General features: G+C 39.0%; 1 pseudogene across 1 annotated transcript; it reads right to left on the bottom strand.

Moving 5' to 3' along the window:
• Positions 1-13,437: 13,437 nt before the first annotated feature.
• LOC147465007 (pentatricopeptide repeat-containing protein At2g39620-like) lies at positions 13,438-17,867 on the bottom strand (annotated as a pseudogene). Its single transcript, XR_015188781.1, has 4 exons — positions 14,673-17,867; positions 14,310-14,368; positions 13,860-13,993; positions 13,438-13,794 (listed from the first exon to the last, which is right to left on the bottom strand). The product of XR_015188781.1 is annotated as a pentatricopeptide repeat-containing protein At2g39620-like (transcript).
• Positions 17,868-20,971: the final 3,104 nt, after the last annotated feature.

Genomic DNA, 20,971 nt, shown 5'->3' with positions numbered 1-20,971 from the left:
CTTTTGAATTACTGAAAATTGTTCATTCACTCCCTGATATTTAATTGTAGCATGAACATACACATTTGCCTGATTTCCTTCACCTCTAGCTCCTTAAGATTTGTAAGTTGAGGTCTTCCTTGAGGTCTTTGATTTCCTCCTCCTCCTGGACGAGATTGACAGTTAATATTTCCATTTTTGTTATTCTTGATAGGCGGTCCATTCTGAACAAAATATGGATTTTCTGCTCTAAAGTTTCCTTGGTTTTAAGGTTGTCTCTAGTTCTGGTTAAATTTTTTGTTTATTGAAGTTTCTCTAAATTGAGAATAGTCTAGGTCTAAAATTTTCAAAGTTTCGATTTGGATTGAAAGTTCCTACGATCATAATTGTTCACCAATCCTGTGAAGCTTGAATTGTTAAATGGAAAATCCCTCGATTGATGACCAGGTCCAACACAAGTGTAGCACAAATGATCATGTCTGGCCTTCATACGTAATAAGCTCTCTCTTCTTTGCTGTGGATTTCCAGAACTTTGTTCCTCCTCAGGACGAGACCTTTTGATTTTACGAACATGAGGAGGTTTTGGTTTCCTCTTTTTGGTAGTAAATAACTCTATTTCAATTGACTGCATCAAGGACATATGCAAAATTTGATAAGACAAAGACTGGAGTTTAGTCTTCATAGGATTATGTAATCCTGACACAAATCGAGCTACTTTGGTCTTTTGAGTCATCCCCGCTGGAGCATACTTGACAAGGGTTAAGAAATGTTGATAGTATGATTCCAGATCTCTGGTTCCTTGAGTACAGTCAAGAAACTCATTCATGAATGATAAACTTTGTTCTGATAGTTCTTCTTGAGTTGGGTTTTAAGGTAATCCCAAGTTGCAACATTAGGATCAATATTGTTTTTTGTGCAATGGTCTCTCCATCAATGCTTGGCTGTTTTCTTTAGTTTGAACTTAGCAATAATAGCTTTGTTTACTGCAAACAAATGAGCCAAATCAAAGTAGTCATCCATGCGCTCAATCCAATCTTCAAGAACTTTGCCTACATCTTTGCCTTCCTCACTAAAATTTTCAGGTGGAGACTTGTGAAGCATAGCATTGATGTCTCTATCAATGATGGTGTGTTGAGGAATAATAGATGCATTTGTGTTAGTAGCAGCCGCATTTCCTTTAGGAGACATGGTAACTTACTAGACATATCAACCAAGATCACACTTAGGACAATATTTTAATCCGCTCGAAGTCCTTTAAGTCAAATAGACTAGACAGTTGAAGATAAGATGAGAGAGAAATAAGAGAAATAGTAAAGAATAAATTGATCCAATTTCTATATCACAAAAGTTTGGGGTTGCGAAAAGTCTACAAGGTGTCTTGAAAGTTTCTAATAAATCTTAATGGCTTTAATATAATGCACTCGGTAATATCCATTGTGACATCCTTCTACCAATGGAGTGTAGCTATCCCATTCCTTGAGTATATGGAAAGGGTGATCCCAATAATTCTTTTTTATCTTTGGTTGAAACATTTCTTCGTTGGCGTGTGAGTCATACCATTGTTCAGCAAGGGATTTATTTGTTACAGGTAACCCCCATTTCGGCGTGAACAATTGCCTTCTTGTACCCAAAGTAGTCATCGAAGTAAGCAGGTTCTTTTGAAAACACATTCGGTGTGTTTCACCCAACTGAGCTGTGTATATTTGCACAATCTGCAAGGCATGGGGTTTTGTTGTAGGCATGGTATAAAACTTTTACATGGAGAGGATTGTGGATTAGTACTCAAGCTAGTTTTGAGAAACTCAAAGAAGCTTTGGTGAATGCTCCAATACTACAGCTTCCAGACTTCTCAAAGACATTCACTGTGCTCACTAATGCAAGTGGACAAGCGATCGGTGGCGTTCTGTCTCAAGTAGGAAAGCCAGTATCTTATGAATCTCATAAGTTACGTATGCATGAGTTAAATTATCCTACACATGACTTGAAATTATTGCCTGTTGTGCATGCTCTTAAATTATGGAAACATTATCTTCTTGGAAGAAGATTTGAACTACATACCAACCACCATAAAAGCCTGAAGTGGATCTACACCCAACCTGGCCTTAATATGCGACAATGAAGATGGATGGAGTTGTATGTGAATATGATTTTGGAATCGAATATAAACCTAAGAAGGAAAATCTTGTGGCCAATGCCTTAAGCAGGAAGACTATTGTAGCAGCTATCACAACCTCTACTACTTCTTTAACACTAGTTTGGTACCAAAACAGGACACTTAAATGTCCTTTTTTATAAATTTAAATTAAATGCTACTTGCATTAGACGTTTTATTTAAGAAAACCCTCTTGATATGCTTAAATATGTTAGCTAGAGGGTCTTTTAAAAATATAACCTTGCATTTTAAAATCTACAATGATCAAGAACTATACTCATCAAGTTGATCTTCGTAAGATTGCGATTGATGCTTTGAAGAAATCGATTTTATAAGCGCAAGAAAAAATGAAACGACCTTGTCAAAAAATTTAAGTGACTTTTTCACAATTTTGCTATAGATAATTGAAAGTTTCATTTGCAAAAAATTTGACTTTAGAGTATATAAAATAATGGAAAGTTCTATGGGTTTGATATGGCCATTTCAAGCATATTGTTGTATACAAAAAAATATATTTTTTTGATGTATTTGCGAGTTTTAGAAAGTGATACATTGATTTCCCTTTCCATTGAGGACTCAAGGTGGCAAGTAGAAGGGATTTGGTATGTAACAATTATTGGATCAATTTAAATATTCAAAACTGCATAAGAGAAAACTTTGATATTTTCATACTTGAGACATAAGCATTCAAAACCTCAAATAATTTCAAACTTTCTATGTAGATCAACAAATGTATCAAACTATGTGGTACATACACAATTGGGGTGCCTAAAACCTTGGTTTCAATGTTATTATGGAGAGCTCAAGATTTTTAAGAATTTTTGCACGATAAAAAATTTCAAGATAGAGTTCAAGCAACAAGATTTAATTGAGTTAGGGAGCCCAAAAAATATGTAATTTCTTGGTTTAAACATATATAGTCATTTATAGTTGTCAAACTGCACTAGAATAGTACCAATTTCAAGAGGGGACCTTTGGAAGACCAAAATTTATGCTCTTATTCAGCACGTGCTCAAGTATGAAACTATGCCTATAACTTGCACGTGACTTGGAAACTTGTCTTTGAAGTGCATTCCGTTGTTTTGTAACACTAAGTGCTAACACTTGGCTTTTATAAATATAAAAAAGGCTATCTCTATAAAAAGATATAAGAATTTTATGATTTTTTTGGCAAAATAGCTTGAAATTTTACTAAAATTTATGACTTAGAATTTACCAGAATTCTCTCCATACGGGTTGTATTTTGACATGAAGAAAAATCCAGTGTTTTCTTTCCCTCATAACCAGCCTATGGTAGAAGCAAGGTGTAAAAAACTTCTTTCTAGCTTGATAAATAAATTGCCAAAACTTGGTAGGAAAACAAGACACTTTAGTGTCTGAAGACACTTTAGTGTCTCAGGACACTTAAGTGTCCAATTACAGAACTAGTGTTAATTGACCTTATTCAAGAAGGTATGACTCAGAACCCATATTACATAAAAATCCAGTACTTGATAAACTTAAATAATCGCACAGAGAAGCAAGAGAGAAAAATCAAGGGCTTCCACATTGAAGGTGATGACCTTTACTTCAGTAACCGTCTTTGTATTCCAAATCAAAGAGGAATCAAACTTCAAAGGTTACAGGAAGCTCATGACATACCTATACCAGGATATCCAGGATACATTAAGACTTACTCTACTGTAAGAAAGAGTTTCTTTTGGCCAGGACTAAAGCATGATAAGTTGAACTATGTTACAAGATGTTTAACATGTCAACGTATTAAAGTTGAACGAGTTCAATACCCTGGTAAGCTTCAGAGTCTATTGATGCTCCATAAATAAAATGGGAATGCATATCCATGGATTTTATTACAAGACTTCCTACATCTCTAGGATATGACCTCACCGGATAATTTTTTATCGTGATGTGAATTTCACCTCAAATTTTTGGAAAGCCTTATTCTCAGCTATAAGAACCCAGTTGACCTTTAGTACTGCTTATCACCCTCAAACTGATGGACAGACAGAAAGAACAAATCAAATCATTGAATACATTGATAGCTGTTTTTCGGCTCTCCGTAATTGCCTTAGTGAGTTAACCCACCCTACCAAAATCATCCAAACACTGTGGCTATCCCTACCATTTCACTGTATATAGGTGTGTGTGAGTTAGAGGACTTTTCCCATATCTTCTTAAAAACCCTCAATTAGCTAGTCACTGGGTTAGTTGAGCCAAAAAAATAAAAAAATAAAAAAATAAAAAAATAAAAAATTATAAGTATATTATGGCCCATTTGTGTGTAAATATTTCATTGTATATAGGGCCTAAATAAAAAGATTTTTCATAATTATTTTGGTATTTATTTAAATATTTCTACCTATGGTGTGTTATTTATGCTATGTACATTGACTCACCATTATCATATTTTTTCTTACCATTTTGCATACTCTTTATTCCATAAAAAAATAATTTCATGCAAGCTTCTCTTATTTTTGGTGTTACTCCATCCCAACAAAAATAAAAAAAAACTAGTTCTATTTATGTGTATATTTTTTCACTATTGTGATTTTTTTTCCTTCCTACATCTATTCTCTATTACTCTCATAAATTAGACCACCAAAAATATTCTCTTTTTATGGTATACTTATAATGAGAGAGATTTATTTGACCCCTTTATATTTTTTCCACCTATATTATTTATAGTTGACATGTACATATTTTTTAGACCCCTCAATATTTGATTTCCTTAGTTGTACTATTCATTTATATCATGATCTCAACAATATCTTCAATTATAGACCTACCAAATAAGATCAAGGGTATGTGGCATGCATGCATGCACCATGGGGGGCTCACTCTTGGAGGTATTCAAAAGAATCATCCAAAGAAGGACCTCACAAGGACTTTGTGCAGTGGAAAAAAACAATCGGTTTTTTTGAATTTTTAAAGATCACATGCTCTCTGAATTTGAATACAAACAAAAGTTGTAGCTCGTGGGCTGAACGTTTGCCTCAAATTTTTTCATATTTTTTTGAGCTACGAGCTGTGAGCTATGATTTTATTGGTGGACCCCAGTTTGCCCATGCTATGCAGCCACACTCCCTCTTCCACTTTATCATTTTTCTCTTTCACACACACCTCTCCACTCATCATCCCCACCTCTCTCACCACTCCTCTCTGCACCCTACTCACCTTCTTCTAAACCTTGAAGAATAAGAGAAACCATGGTGAACTCATGTCTCCTACACACACTTCCATTCCAAAATTGACCACCTAGTCTCATTTTTCCTCATCCATATTACCCATATCTATCAATAAAAACCACAAAATTCAGTCTCTTCTCTTGAAAGACAGCATCATGGTGATTGATTACTCATGTTCACTTACCTTGGCTCTCAAGGAAGGTCAAGAGTGGAGAAAAAACGTACCGTCAAAGCTAGTGGACCGTCAACAAGCGTCAAAATTGACCCTACTCAAGACACTTGGAGCATCAACATTGTAAGAAATCCATATTTTCTTACCTATTAAGATTTTTTTCTTCCTTATTTGTATCCTATATGGATACTTCCATTGTAAATATCCAATTCCATTTGTAAATTAATAAAAATACTAACTCTACTAATTTACTAACACTAACCTACTATGAAAAGTCCTATCACCTCCACTTCTCTCCTCTCTTTCTTCTTCATCTATCTCCACCAACTTCTTGATAATTCCAAGCAAAAGAAATTAGATAAGTGCTCAAAATCTAACCCAACCATGGTTAGAGGAGTAACCCTAGCCCTCAAAATTGCTATAAAAGGAGGGTGTAGCTAGCACAAAAATGGGGGAGCCATAAGCAAGAGCACTATGCTATAGCTTGAGAATCCAAGCTCAACCTCCCTAGAAGGAGCTCTTGAGTGGAAGCTCATCGTCTTATGCATATGCATGTGTGGTGATTAGCAAGGGAACTCTATGCCATTGTAAGAGAGAGTGATCATTCAATTGAGAGTAGGAAATCTATCATTTCTCCTACTAGTGTAAGCCCAACATTTGCTGAATCAATGAGGGTGGATTTGGACTTAGCTTGGATACTTTGTCTCTCTTCCAACGTAAAGTAATAGACAACAATGATGTGTAAGTGTCTTGGTGTTTTTTTAAGTTCTTGATAGCTTGTCTGTGGTGTCATCAATTCGGCCATAAATTCCACATACTGTAAGAGGGCAACAGGGTAGAGAGGACTCCCCTGGCCTTAAGACAGTGATTGGGGTGGCTTTTCTTGTGATGTGTTGTGGTGTAATTTACTCAAGCTATGTTGAAAAAATACTAATCTCACTTTGATTGGTCATGACAGATTTGTAAGAAGGTATTAATGCAACAAGCATCCCCTCCCCCTTCTCTCTCTTTCTTACATATATAATGGTGTTTGCTTGATCACGGCCGATACATTTCAAAGCAGCCCGAGCACTATCTCTCTCTCTCTCTCTCTCTCTCTCTCTCTCTCTCTCTCTCTCTCTCTCTCTCTCTCTCTCTCTCTCTCTCTCTCTCTCTGCGCGTCCTAGTTCACATCCAAAACTAGGTGGTGCCCCAAATTTGTGTAGGGTTAGGTTGTGGGTTTGTGTGTGTGTTTGTTGTTTTTTCCAACCCCAACCCAATTGAGCAGCATGAGAGCCTAGAAGGGTGCTTAGAGGCCACTCTTCTTGTTGCCCGCCCCGGACCGCCTCAACATGTTAAGAGCTTATTGTAAAAATGAGCAGAGTAAATGGACTAGATATTTGTATTTGGTTGAATCTGCGTATAATTCTTCATTCCAACGGTCTGATGGGATGGCTCCTTTTCAAGCATTGTATGGAAAAGAGTGTCTTCCTCCACTCAAATAGATAGACCCTCTCATACGAGTTCAAGCATCCAAAGAAATGCTAGATAAAATGCAACTACAAACCGATCTTATACGGCAGGATATTAAGACTGCTCAAGATAGAAGAGTTATGTTGACCCAAAATGATTTGTCAGACTTTTTTATGAGGACAATATGGTATTTCTGCAAGTAAAACCCAAACGTAATTCTTTATCAATGGGAAAGTGTAAGAAGCTCAGTGCCAGATATTGTGGATCTTTTGTAATAATAGAGAGGATTAATAATCAAGCTTACAGACTCTTGTTACCACCACACATAAAAGTGCATGATGTTTTTTACGTCAGCCTACTCAAGAAGTATGTACTTGATTTGCAACACATTTTTGATGATTCTCTATTATCTACATCTATCGATGGAACTTTTGAAGTATATCCCGAAGTGATACTTCAGAGTAGAACTAAGCCTCTACGTATTCGGACCATTATTGAACACCTTTGTTAAATGATCAATGTATCCTCAAGAAGATGCCATTTGGGAATGTGATGATGTAATGAGACTAAATTATCCAGATTTCATGTGAGTTTTTCAAATGTGAAAAGAGGGTCTCTTTTAAAAATAAGAAACTTAGCTTTCAATATCTATTTTGTCAAATTTTGATTTAAGATGTTTGATAAACAGTATTGAAAGGTTCTAAAGTAAAAAGCAATGTCAATTCCATGTTCCGGTAGGCTAGACAGATGTTTGGTTCAGTTTTGAAAAAATCTATTATTTTTAGTTTTTTCATGTTTTTTATGCTTTTAGGTGCTTTTTTGCAAAAAGCAAGGTCGGACCTTTAATCTACGTGTTGCGGAGAAGCTATGGTTCAATTTTGTAAAAATATATTTTTTGAGTGTTTTTCACGCTATTTTTAGCTTTTTATGATTTTTAGTGCTTTTTGGTGAAAAGCAAGTCCGCTTTCTTATTTTAGTGGACAAGGGAAACCTGTGGTTCAATTTTAGAAAAAAAAATCATTTTTACGCTAATTTTAGTTTTTCGTGCTTTTCAACTTTTTTGAAAAGTAATGTGTGTTTTAGGATGACCTAAACATAAAAATATTAATTTTTCTCCGTCAAATTTAAAAATGATCACCCATAGCAAAAACGGGACCAAACAAGATTTTTACGGGAATTATTTTTATAAAAATTGTTACCGTAAATACGTCGGGGCAGTACGAAAAATTCATAATTATATCGGGACATTACGGTGCGACATAGTTTAGCTAAGGTTCCATTAGTTGTCCAGATATTGTTCAATTGGTCAATTTTACCGTAAAAATTGAATGGTAAGTGGGAGAGTTGACCACCAAAAGCAAAGGTATATTTTTAGGAAAGTCCCAAAAAACCTGGAGCTATTCCTAACTGTGAAACTAGCGCTACTTGTAGCTTGGGACACACTCTGGACAGTTGAAAAAGCTATAAATTGACATAGACACCTTAGTTTTCAATGTCGTCTGTTGCCTCTACTACCGCAAAGCTATATGTATCTATTATACGGAGTGGTGCAAACTCTTCATCACCATCTCCATAAGATCTTCTCTCTCGTATACGGGAAGAAGAAGAAGAAGGATATTCTCTCTCTACTTGCTTACTATCTCCTCTCTCGATTCACTGTGTACGCGCTCTCCGGAATCTCTTGTGGTGAATACCTCTACGTAGCTCTCATCATCGCTCTCTTGCGGCAAAGCAAAAAGCCTTTCGACAGTCCCTAATCAATTCTAAACTCTCAACTCCATACACATCATCATCTCTCTCTCTATGTCGTTTTTTTGAGTAGTCACCCTCTTTGTGATTGTTTTTTGGTATACGAGTGTATGTATGGATTAACCAAGTACGTATGAAAGTTGTCCCATGATCATTTCATCATGTTTAACACGCTGAAATATGCACATGATGCGTTTATGATCATGTGCGTGCATGAAAAGCGCTTTTCGTTTCACGTCATAGAAGCGGTAGGAACACTGTTTTGGTCATAACTCACAAACCATTATGAATCAGTCCGAGCCCTTTATACCATAGATAAAACACATCATTTAGAACATTTTCTCTGGCATGTGAAAATCACGTACGAGCTAAGAGATATGGTTAAAAAACAGCTTGCTCCCCATTGCACAGCAAAATTTTTTGGCTCCATGCTCCTTGGAGAACCACTATATAGATTTACCGGATAGGCAAACCCACTTAACCAATTGAAAATCTTGATAAAACTTAATGAGAGATGTATTTAGGTTTCAATTATCCCCTCGGGAATGTGAGTTATTAATCACTCCATAACCGGTTTTACCTACGCGTATAGAGGTACTACCAAGGGGGAGTTTCATATGACGTCGTGAGCTAACTAATCTATTTATGTATGATTTATGGTTTGTTTTGGTGAGTAGATTTCAATTATTAGATGCCCATAAACTTATGTGAGGATATATGGTTAGACAACCCAAACCGCATAGGCAAATATGATTAAAGTGGTTTTCTTTTTAGGTCACCGTTTGTTGTGTAAGTATCATATGGGTAAAGTGATATGATAGAGTGTTACTCTATATTATAGAACTGAGCTTCATGCATTGGTTTGAGGTCAAATACTTTCATTTACATGTTATGCATGCTCCCGAAAATATCAAAAAGTTGTTTTTTGCATATGCGTGAAGTTATAGTTTATGGTTGACCTAAAGGTCGGAGCTATTATGCATCATGTTTATGGTGATGGAATGTTATCATATGATGTATGAAATCTTATGGATTGATGTGGATGTCTCATGTGCACGATTATGATTGCTTTTCAACTTTCTATGTCAAAACTGGCTCTACGTGCTAGAGAGGTGAAGTGCAAATGTGATGCATCAACTTTGCATGGTTGGATGTTTGTTAAAATTGGATTTTTATATCATAATTAATTGCTAATCGGACTCTTTTTATGCATGAAAGACTCATGTCTTAAAGATCATATGTGTATGGACTCCGATTGACTGCAGGAGATATGTCAAACTTCAAGTGTGGGAATTGGTTCATTGTGAATGTGATTGTGGTTAAGAGCTGAGATTCTCTCATGGATTATGGTTGTGATTTTATGGTGGAAGCCGGTGTGGCTCATGGTTTTTTTTTTTTTTGATATGGTTATGCTGCCGAAATTTTTGCAGCCATGTTATGTTCTAAAGTAGTTATGCATGATTGGTTGTGCCTCACCCGAGTCGGGTAGAGCACTCACCATGGTTGGATTATGGTTGATGTTTTTAAGATTAGATCATGAAGGGATCTAGATGGTTTATGATAAACGTGTAAGGGTGGAGACCCTGTACAATCTAACTGCTTGGAAAAGATAGTTTGTGCATATGGAAAGTGCTATTGTGATTAGATTCACGTGTTATGTTTCTCATGGCAGCCTCACGACAAGACTAGGATCGTCTATATCGCTTAGCGTTAGACTAAAGGGTCGTCGACCTAGGGCTTTGTTGGATCAGAGGTGTTGCTTAGGTCTTCTTCTTTTTTGTTAGGCTTATCTACATGGTTAGTGCGTCGGGGGTTGAATGACCCACACGGCTAACGCATCGAGGATTTTGCTGTAGCTTTTCCTAAACACCCGGTGTTGGGCATCGAAGAGGCGTGGCACCTCAACTGGTATGGGTAGTGTTGATACCGTATTACCTACTGGTACTTGGGATCCTTTCAGAGCTCGGGTTCATGGAGGGAGGCGAAGCAGTGTCACCTTATGTCTGGTTCACGTAGGTTGGAGGTGTTCTAGCTCGCTCCCGGCAAAGTGAAATTCTCTCTATCCGTAGTAGAGCGGACATTCTCTCACATCTCTGGGCACTTTATTTCATTCTTCACTATATTCTCTCTCTCTCTCTCTCTCTCTCTCTCTCTCTCTCTCTCTCTCTCTCTCTCTCTCTCTCTCTCTCTCTCTCCGCCTCCGTAATGCAGTGTACACATGTATTCACCCTCCACAATGTTATATTTCTCTTGAGTACACTTTCATTCATAACATCCATTCAGAGGTAGCACTAGCCGCTAAGTACCTTTGGATGCAGTCCAGCTCATGACCTAAACTCTATGCTTGGTCGGGCGCTGAGAGCTCCTCCCTATGCAAACGCTTTCGCAACTCTGATGTATATTGAAAATTGTATAAAAGTGAAAATTGTATATTTGGTACATAGATCCCCGAGGAGGGGTCTCTCAAGGATACATATCTTTTCTGCTAGTATTTGTGTATAATAGTCAACAACATCAAGCTATGAGATTTACACCATTTGAAATGAATTATGGTATGATCCCTCTAACTCCAAAAACTTTAGGTTCTTAGACAAGTTTTCCTATTGCGGGAAGCTTTCTTGCCAAGAAGCAAGACATACTAATTTTAGCCAGGAGCAAGATTCAACAACAAGCAAGTAATACAGCTAAAAGTTCTGCAAACCATAAGAGATCATTTAGGACCTTTGACGAAGGAGAAAGAGCATTTCTCCTATTCATCTACTTCCTTGTTGATAGAAAATTATCACAAGCTTTCTACAAGGTATTGTGGTCCTTGGGAAACTATAAAAAATCTTAGCAATATAATCTATTCACTAGAGTTACCTCCATAGCGTCAAGTTCATCCAATGTTTCATGTTAGTAAATTGAAAAGATTTTTTTTCTATAGATTATGGAATTGTTCTTTTACAAAAATCAACGAAGTATGACCATAGTCTACACAAGATACTCGATGGGAAAGGAAAATGGTTGATGAACCTTATCCTCCAAGAATTTCTAGTTGTCGAGAAAGATCTACTTACTGATGCTACTTCAGAATGAGAGAACTTTCTTCGTCAAATATTCCATGCATTACTCATTGAGGACAATGATCTTGTTGAAGAGGGAGAGAATGTTATATGACATCGGATTTCGCCCAACCGAGTCGATCAAAGGCTGGTCGTCCACAAAGAAGCTCGTAAAGGATTAGGCATGTTGGGCAAGAGACGTCAAGGCCCAAGGCTCAAGTGAAGGGATGATTTACAAAGGGGGTGAAATTCGCGAGGGCCAAGTCCTATGGGAAGTGGAGCCATGATTACTTCCAAGGGGAGGTTAGATTGGTTGGGTGGAGAGTTAATTGACATGTCAATGATTGAGTAAGCTTCTAGAGAGGCATGGAAGCGAGCATGGAGTGCAAGTTAGAGAGGGAGAGTCAAGAGTTGAGCAAGGGCAAGCAAGAGAGGTACAGAGGAGCAAGGGAGTTCCCCATAGTAACATCGAGTATATCTCTCTGACAAAGGAGTGACACTTGAATCACAAACATTGAATTTGTGAATATCTATGAATGCTTGCATAAATCCATAAGAAACAAAGTGAAAGTTCACTATGGCCTACATAAGGCTATAAGAACAGTTAATAATAAATGTTTTTTTTGTGAGAAACAAAAAAGAGACTAATATTTAAAACATTTGTTATCACAATGAAATATTATCTTTTTTTGAAAAACATGAATCAATAAACTTCTTAGACTACAATATATTTCAAAAACATAAAAATAATGTTAGAAAAACCACTTGGAAACAGTATAGCAAATTGAAAAAAAAAAGGTGAAAGAGGACCAAAAAGATTGTGAGACCCAATTTTCAATAACCCTCTTTGAGAAGAGAGGTACACAAATGTCAACACCTTTCACAAAAACCTAGAAAAAATATTAAAAAATGACACTAATCGTTGAGCTTTATCTAATGGTCCACAATTGCACCAAAAAACCAACGCTTCACTAAAGACTCCTTATGTAGTCCAAAAAGACATGAACTATACCAATAGTTGTTGCAAACTATTAGTGTTTTTAACAATTGAAAGAGTCATGATGGCTTTTTAAAACATTAAGAAAGTGATAAAATCATTAGGTTGAGTTTAATTGAAATTATATAAGGTAAACAGTATTCAAGAATGTCTCTTTTATTAAACGATCGAGTGTTGTCCTCTCAAAGAAGCAAACCAGAAATATTAGCAAATTTTTTGAAATTTGTAAGATTTTTTGACATCATTATATCGGTTTTTCTTCTCTTTACCATGGTTTGCTCATTAATATGTGTTTGTGTGTGTGTATGTGTAAATAGATAAATAAATTTACATATATACTAAAAAGAACTCATTAACATATATTATGTATTTACTTATTTATATTGTGTGTGTGTGTGTATGTATGTATGTATAGAACTTACTAGAATTATGCAAAGTGAAAAAGAATAGAATGCAAGACAAGTCCAACCATGTGAGGAAGTGAAATGAAAGGTGAAATAAAAATATCCATTGGTACTTTAAAACCAAAATAACAGTTAAGGTAAGTTTCAATCATCACTAAAAACATTGAAAGTATGCCTAACCCAACACTTCTCTAACACTCCTTTTAGAAAGCCAATAACAAATTGATAGGTTTAAATGCTTATGCCAAAAAGTGGCTCATAAAGTCAAAAGTTGCAGATAATGATATGAAGAAGTTAAAAAGACCCATCTATCATTCACTTGTATTTAAAAGAATGCGACAAGATAGAAATAAGGATGACAACACATAGACAGAAATAGCATAGGTGGTCTATATCTAACAAGAAGTCTATTTGAATTTGGACTAGAATTCCTATACCTAGTATGAGAGACTACAAGTTTGCATTTTTGCAAACCTACATCAGACCCAACAGAACAAACCTTTGACTTTTCTCCAACTGGGATATCTCCTCAATACTAATGTTTGCTAACTTAAGACATACTGGTAGGTTCGTGGTTTTATTGCACGGAACCTTTGTAGATCCCGATTGAGGCCTCGGCTAACTTGTGTGTAGGCGCCAGCCTAACAATCCCCAACACTCCTAAAGAGAATCAAACTCGGATAAACGCATGCAAAATTTCCATCAAGTTGAAGTAACCACCTCACCGAAGATTTTTTGGTGCGCATAGTCGTCTTTCCTCAACTGCTCTCTGCCTTGTCTGAAGCCTCTGCCTTCGCTCCCCTCATGTGTTTTCTCTTGGATTTTTCCCCAACAGCTTCGTCGGCATCTACTGAAGATTCTCCTCAATTCAGATTTTTCTAAAATCGTTAGGACATACTAATGTTGTTCCATAAATAAAAAAACAGAATTTTATTCTACACACCTCAGTCAATCTTACCTCAGTAACTAACGGGACAAGAATCTTAACATTATCTCATCTTGAGACCACCTTTTGCTGGAGCTACATAACAATGTGTGCTACATATTCAAGTTAGCTTTAGACTTTTCCTGCAACAATATAAGTCACCATAGCCCATGAAAGACTTGTCCTCCTGTCTTTTTCTCTACTCACAATTAGTAAATCAAGCAACATAAATACAAGAAGAAGAATGTACTAACCTCCTGAAATTCGGTCAATTCCTCCATCGTGTTCTCCCTCTCGCATAGCACGCACCTGCACAAGACAAAATATCTAATTAGGTGAGCTATCATATAACTCTACGCCATATATAATACGCTCTCGAAGGAGTGAGCTCCAAACATAACATTTCCTCAATTTTTGCAGGCATCCAAATGGAAAAACATAACATATTATGATGGAATGGCATTTTTCTGACAATCTCAATTGCATCATCTAGATGGCCTATGCGGCCCAAAACATCGACCATAGAAGAGAATTGATCATGACTTGCGAGAGGAAAGCCATAATCCTTGGTGATTGCTTCAAAAAAAGTCCAGTATAAGTTCGTTAAACATGCCTGGCTGCATGCACCAAGGACTACATTGAAGGTAACAGAATCTGGCTTTACACCCTCTCTGAGCATGGAATGAAGCACAGCAAAAACAGTTTTCCGCTCACCAAGCTGGGCATATCCTGCCATTAGAGCAGTCCAGGAGACTACATCCTTAAGTAAAAGCCTGTCAACCACATGGTGGGCTTCAACCAGCATATTACACTTTGCATACATATTCACCACTGCAGCCCCAACAGTTTTATTCCCCAGCATCCCTTGTCGCTCAATTTGTGTGTGTATTTTTTGACCTTTTTCCGAGGCTCCAAGAACACCACATACTTTCAAACTGCAAATATATGTGATTGCATCAGGGAAGACACCTTGAAGCTGCATATGCTCAAAGCACTCGAGAGCTTCAGCATAATGCTTGTGCGTGACGAATGCTGTAATAGCCGTATTCCAAATAGCTGCATGCTGACAAGCGAGCTTAGCACAAACTTGCTGTGCTTTTTCAAGAAAGCCGCACTTTGCGTACATATCAACAACACTACTACAGGCCACAATGTTACTTCCCATGAAGCCTTGCCGCTCAATCTCACCATGCAAATCCTGCCCCTTGTCGCTAACCCCAATGGTGCCACAGGCTTTGAGAAGGCAAACGAGAGTCACAATAGTCGGAGAGATGCCCTCAAGCTCCATTGATTCGAAGCACTTGAATGCCTCTTTAGCATGCCGTTGTCTAGCATAACCAGCAATCAATGCATTCCATACCACCACATTTCTTAATGGAACCTTGTTAAAAACTTCCCGTGAAAACTCAAGCAAGCCTCGTCTCGCATACATATCAACTAAGGTGCTGCCAATATTTGGATCTGTTTCAAGCAACCCCAGTCTTTCAACTTCAGCATGTATCTCTTGCCCTTTTAATGTGCTTCCTACTCTCCCATAAAGTTTCAAGCAGCTGACATAGATAACAGGATCCAAAGAGACACCCTCATTTCGCAACCTATCATAACAATCAAGCATTTGTTCACCCTGACCATGCGCGGTGTATCCCGTCATTAGAGTAGCCCATGACACAGCATCCCTATGAGTTACAGTGTCAAATGCTTTCTTTGCATCCTCAAGCAGTCCTAACTTGACATACATGTCAACCAAGGTATTTCCAACAGTGCTGTCTTTCTCTAGTAACCCTTGTATTTCCATCACCGCATGCATTTGACGACCTTTATTTATCTCTGCTGCAATGCTGCAAGCTTTGAATCCACAAGAAAAAGTGGCAACATTCAGATGGATCCCTTCAATCTGCATTTGTTCAATGCAGCCAAGTGCTTGCTCTCCAAATCCATTCTCCGTGTATCCTGCAACCAATGCAGTCCATGAAACCACATCTTTGACCAGAAGCTTGTGAAACAGTGATAGAGCTGAAGCGATCAAACCACATTTCAAATACATGTGGATCAAAGCATTCCAAATCACAAGCTCCTTTATCAAAAGTCCCAATTTTTCAATATTGGCATGTAGGGCTTGGCCTTTGTTGATAGCTCGTAAGTTCCCGCAAGCCTTCAAGGTGCATGCAAATGTGACAGCATTTGGGGAAACACCTTCGCGTTGCATTTGTTCAAAGCACTTGAGAGCCTTATCCTCATACTCATGCTTGACATATCCTTCAATCAAAGCAGTCCAAACAATTGAATCCCTAGTAGAAAGCTCAGAGAACACTTCGCGTGCCAGAACAAGTCTCCCACTTTTGGCATACATGTCGACTAGAGTGTTGCCGAGGACTATGTCTTCAGCAAGCAGCTCCTTGCGTTCAATTTCTGCATGTAGTTCCTGGCCTCCTCGTATATCGCCTAAGCTGCCACAGGCTCTCAAGGTGTACACATAAGTGACAGGAGTAGGCTGGATACCTTCATCAAGCATGCTTTGAAAACACTTAATTGCCTGCTTACTATGGTCATGTTCCATGTACCCTGTAATTAAAGCATTCCAGGCCTCTACATCATGGGCAGAAAGCTTATCAAACACTTGCCATGCTTGGGTAAACAAGCCCCACTTGGCATACATACTGACCAAACTCGCCCCCAACCCACTCTTACTGAAACATAAATTTTGTCTTTCAATTTCAGCATGTAATTCTTGACCTTTCTCTATGTCCCTTGAGCATGTGCAGGCTTTTATGCTGCAGGCAAAGGTTACATGATTAGGAGCGATACCCTCAAGCCGCATTTGTTCAAAACACAAGAGTGATTCTTTGTTATCCCCACGCTCAACATACCCAACCATGAGTGCAGTCCAAGAGATCACATCTCGAACTGGAAGCTTCATGAGCACTTCATGTGCCTTCTTGAGTAAACCACACTTGGCGTACATATTGACCAAGGCGTTCCCAACAGCCTGCTCTATCTCGAAAATCCCCTGTCGTGCAATCTCCACATGAATTCCTTGACCTTTAACCACAGATCCAACATTGCCACAGGCTTTCAAGCAGCAAACATATGTAGTAGCATTTGGGGAGATGCCCTCCGAACACATTCGCTCAAAGCACACAAGTGCTTCATCGTGAAGACCGTTTTCAATATTGCCAGCAATCAGCGTCGTCCACAAAACAACATCATCCTGAACCAGAAGATTGTCGAAAACTTGATGTGCTGTTGGAAGTGAGCCACATTTTGCATACATGTCGATGAGAGCACTCCCGACAAACTTGTTGGTTTGAGTGAAACCCACTTTACTAGCATGTGCATGGATGCGAATGCCACTGTCAAGGTCTTTCAGTTTGGTGCAAGCCTTAATTAAGGCAACGAAAGTAGGAGGGTTGGGCTGTGGAGAGTCATGTGCAGACATTTCAAAAAAGAGCGTGAGGGCATATTGCAATCTGCCAGATTTGATGAAATGACTGACATGGGATTGCCAGCAACAGCTAAGGTGGCTGCCATGAGGCAAGCTGCCCATGTCAGTCATCATGGAAAAGGACGCAATTCAGCATGAATACTCTGTTTACGCACATGGGCATAGAATCACACTTCCGAAGACTGGACTCTCCATTGATGGGTGATCAGCTCTCCCCTACGTGTGCATTTGTCCCATTTAGGTTAAAAAATGTTCTTGCTCGATTTCAAGCCTTAATCGATTCTTTGCGCGTCTTCAGCAAGGAATGCGTCTTCACTGTCTGGACACAAGGGGGCTGCGCCTGCCGGAAGGTGCACTTGTCCAGTTACAAAAGGACCTTTTAAAGGAACGTCCGTTGGTTTCCACTATCACATTCACACTGCCGATAACAGCTAGCCCTATGATACACGAAACTTGCTAGAGAATATCAATGGGGCGTGGGTGGCCTGTTGGTTAGCACAGCCCTATATTCTCAGCGGGTTTGTGAGATTGTCCGTCCCTGTGCATTTTGTGTTGAAATGTGCACGCAGCTCTTGAGCCTCCAAGCTGTTGAGGGCACCAGGGTCGATGGTGGGCCCGAAAAACCCCTCCGATCTTTCAAACACATAGTTGCATGCCACATTGGTTTTACTCCCCAACACTTTTGCCTTGGACGTGCAGTCTGAATGCTTAGTTTTTGCTTTTGCAGCTCATGCAGTAACGATGTGCTTGTTGCATATTGGTTCAAAATCGAGATGCGTCAACTTTTTGGTGATTGTCCAGAGGATTTGCAGCTTGGGCAAGGAGGGAGTGCCACCCCAAAAGTGGAGTTGTTTTGGCATTAGTCAATGCCACCTCACAACCAAGCTCTGTGTGTGTGTGTGTGTGTGTGTGTGTGTGTGTGTGTGTGTGTGTGTGTGTAGCGTTGTTTCATTTGTTCGCTTACATGCTCGTTGATCATTTGCACACAAGTACAGCTTCACGACGTCCGCAAAGGTTTGGGAAGCCACCCATAGAGGGAATGAAGCAGGGGAGGACACAATGGTGGACAGGTGAGGGAGGCCTTGAGAGAAAGTGGGGGAGGGGGGGTTCGAAGCAGATTAGTCGGCCACAGAATGGGTCCAAGAGGTAGTCAACCCTCTTGACTATGCTTAGTAGGCGGAAGGGTAAAAGACACAAAAGTTACTACCCTTTCGTTGAAATGCACTTTGACCCTTTGGTTTAGGACACTAGAACTAAGTCAAACAGTCCCCCCAAAGGTTAGGGGTTCAAAGTGGACTGGCCACAGAACGGGTCAAAGAGGTAGCAAGTCCTCCTGAGGATGCTTAGTAGGCAGAGTGCCCTTTCGCCTAAACGCACTTCACCTCTTTGGTGTAGGATGTTAGAACTAAGTCAAATCGCCCCCCAAATTTAGAGTTAGTAGTATGTGAGTTTTCTTTAAAAGTTTACTCTTTCGGAAAGCTTTGAAGCCGTCTTCTTTTGAAGTACACACTTTGACTAACGAAATTCTGCACGGGATTATCATGTCCAATTAGAATAAGGATTTGGATGGATATGTGATGAATTGCTGACTTTAGTCCAGAGTTAGCATTATAGAGCTTGGAGGCGTGATGTGCTCATTCGGTGGTACTTTACTTTATGGGTCGTTGAATGATGACCCAAGGCTTATGGGTGTGTGCGTCAATTGTGCTCAATAGCAAAAATGCAATAAGACCTTTCACAGCAATAGACAAAGGATTCTATGTGGAAGTGTGTGCCTCTGAGGAAACTGTTCAGGATCTTGTTATTAGAGGAGGTATTTTGGAGGCCTCTAATTTTGCATACGCAATGCTTGGAAGCCACAGTTTTCCTCTTTGGCTCTGTGATCATGTGTAATCCATTGCATCTATTATGGGCCATGTGTTTCTCATACCAAGGCTACAGGCAGGTTAAATCGGGTATGGATGAAAAGGTGTGCATATTGTGAAGCATGAGTAAGCCCATTTACAAATATTTGGATCTCAAGATGGGATGGTTTGGTGCCTTTCAACAAGAACTGATGTTTGCCTCATTTCCCAACGCATGCTACAAATGTTGCAAAATTGGACACTATGCTAGAGATTTCCCTGAGGCGGTGATTGTCAACAATCTCGTGGTCAAATCCACTTAGAGGCGTGTCTCTAGAGATGTCAAGACACCTATGAATGCAAGCAAGTTGGAGGAAGGTGTCTATGATTTGGATATGACTATAGATGAAATGATCCAGGAGAATGGTCGTCCTATAGTAGATAAGCATGAGAAAACGAGTAAGCTAGCAGGACCCTCGGAAGAGCGGTTTTGATGTCAGATGAAACCCACCAGCATAACATGCAGTTGGAGACATTCAGGGACTAAGGCTAGATCCCACTAGCCACCTTGTTAATGTCTCTAGGTCCCTGAACTGATAGAAAAGAGGAAGAAAATGAAGAAGTAACTTTTTTGTCATTTTATTAAGTCTATGACTATATGGGTTGTTGGCTCATGGGCTATACAAGATCAATTCTGATGATGTGTGTGGAAAACTTTGCAAATGCAATTACATAATCTATAGGTGTTTTAGATGCTTAATGTATGCTCTAATACATCAATTGGACAGTATAACTACTTTCTTGAATGTTGACTTATTTGAGGAAGTGTATGTAATGCAACCTCATGGTTTTGTCAAGAAAGGACAAGAAAAGAAAGTGTTGGGGTATAGGTGCCTGTGCCTTGCCCGGCCGCCCAGAGTCTGGGCGCCCACTGACTTGTATACCTTATACATAGCATAAGTGTATAGGGGGCTGCTCACTCTTTGAGTCTCCCCACCCACATTGTGTGTCGTGTCTCCTTCTCTCTCTCTCACTCTCCGTCTGTGGTGCTCCCCGATCCCCTTCAATTGGTATCAGAGCTATGGTGACCGCGGAGAGCACGACGGCTTTGAGAGCTTCGAGGCGATAGCTCGCTCGCTCTCGACGGTAGAGAGATTAAGAAAGCTTGGAAGCTTTGTGAGAATGCAATGGGAGCTTGTGAGCTCAGTTGAGAGTGATGTATGCTCTTGTGGAAGCTCAAAAAGGAGTGTGGAAGATTGTGTGTAAGTGAAGGTGCTGCTCTAAAGCTGTGTGCGCAGTAGCACTGTTTTCAGATTCGTTTTTCTCCTTTTAGAATGCAGATCTGAGAATTCTGTCAATTTAGCTCCCATCCGTTTCGACATGGTCTACAACTTTGCAGAAGAAACTTTTTGCAAATTCCTCACCGTTTTGCTGATATTCAGCTCAGACTGACTGTATACAAGAATTCCAGATTTTCTGTTGTCACATTGTGTGCGAGTTTGATGCACTTTTGGAAGCACGGGAGATGCTTGAAGTTGAGTGTATAAATTCTGAGCTGAAGATGCAATTGCAGCTTGTGTTAAGCTTGTGGTTTGAGGGTGTTTTGGTAGACTTGGGCAACGAAGT

This window comes from Adiantum capillus-veneris, chromosome 1 (genome assembly GCF_014529385.1).
Source record: "Adiantum capillus-veneris isolate H3 chromosome 1, ASM1452938v2, whole genome shotgun sequence".
In the NCBI taxonomy this organism is placed as follows: domain Eukaryota; kingdom Viridiplantae; phylum Streptophyta; class Polypodiopsida; order Polypodiales; family Pteridaceae; genus Adiantum; species Adiantum capillus-veneris.
The sequence above is the reverse complement of the archived record's forward strand: the minus strand, read 5'-3'. Positions and strand labels throughout refer to the sequence as shown.